The 1,069-nt window shown below is 46.0% G+C and overlaps 1 non-coding gene across 1 annotated transcript; it reads right to left on the bottom strand.

Annotated features, from left to right (window-relative positions):
* Positions 1 to 691: 691 nt before the first annotated feature.
* On the bottom strand, positions 692 to 764 carry Trnan-guu (transfer RNA asparagine (anticodon GUU)). The gene has a single exon. It is a non-coding gene; the product is annotated as a tRNA-Asn (tRNA).
* Positions 765 to 1,069: the final 305 nt, after the last annotated feature.

Below are 1,069 nucleotides of genomic sequence, written 5' to 3'. Positions count from 1 at the left end.
TGATCCCCGGTGGTGATTCCGGAACATCACGACGACGCACGCGGCCCGAAGTCGGCCACGTGGTTCGCTTGAAACCTTACTATGCAAGATGACGGGCTTTTTTGTTGTTGTTGTTGTTTGTTCGCGCTGTCTTTTATTTTAGCATCGGGTCGATGCACTATTAGAGGGGGGTAATGCCGCGAACCATGTATGAGCTTGCTTGTTTTGTGTTTGTTATCTGCCCGGCGGTGTTATCTGCGTTCCAAGCAAAGCGCGTCTTCCATTCTTTATTTTTATGCCGCAAGGGCTATCACATTTAGATAAGCAAACTGTTTCGCCCTCACGTCGCTAGCCCAGAATAATCGTCTGTGATCTACATTCCATTCTGCGACGCTCGCCGACGTAAGTCATTTTGTTGACCGCTGCTTCGCCACCTCTGTATTCTTTTGAGTTGTTAGGGGAGCACAAGTTCGCTCCAATAAACGTGTTTATCCTTCATAACAACTGCGTCGTCCTTGGCTTCGTGACAATATATATATATATATATATATATATATATATATATATATATATATATATATATATATATATATATAACACAGAAATAAGGGTTGGCAGTCGAGAAAACCTGGGAAAGCAAAGGGGAGGATGTGGTAGATCACTGACACAGATTAAGAATTTGGAAAGAAAGAAAGAAAGTGAAGAAAAACTGCCCGCCAGGTGGGATCCGAACCCACGACCTCCAGAATAACGGTCTGGTGCGATAACCACTACGCTACCGGCGGGGCGATTTTTCCCTTCACTTTATGGGCTATTTATGTTAGGTATTTTTTTTTCCTGTGCTTGGGGGTGGCAGCCAGCGCCATTCGGACTACTCGGGGTGAAGGGGACCTTCTTTTTAACCCCCGGGTCGTGACTCGAGTGTCTACGACATGTCCAGAGTGGTCGACCAGCGTTGAACCCTCTTAAGCATCCTATGGCACCAAGACTGCCAGAACAGAGGCCCTCGCTATGCATGTAGCGAATCAGAATAGGAAATGAGGGGCTCGTTGAAAATAACACAGAAATAAGGGTTGGCAGTCGAGAAAAC

This window comes from Haemaphysalis longicornis, unplaced genomic scaffold (genome assembly GCF_048455015.1).
Source record: "Haemaphysalis longicornis isolate Haplotype H1 unplaced genomic scaffold, Haemaphysalis longicornis Haplotype H1 scaffold_11, whole genome shotgun sequence".
Taxonomy (NCBI): Eukaryota; Metazoa; Arthropoda; class Arachnida; order Ixodida; family Ixodidae; genus Haemaphysalis; species Haemaphysalis longicornis.
This window is presented reverse-complemented; position numbering and strand designations above follow the sequence as displayed.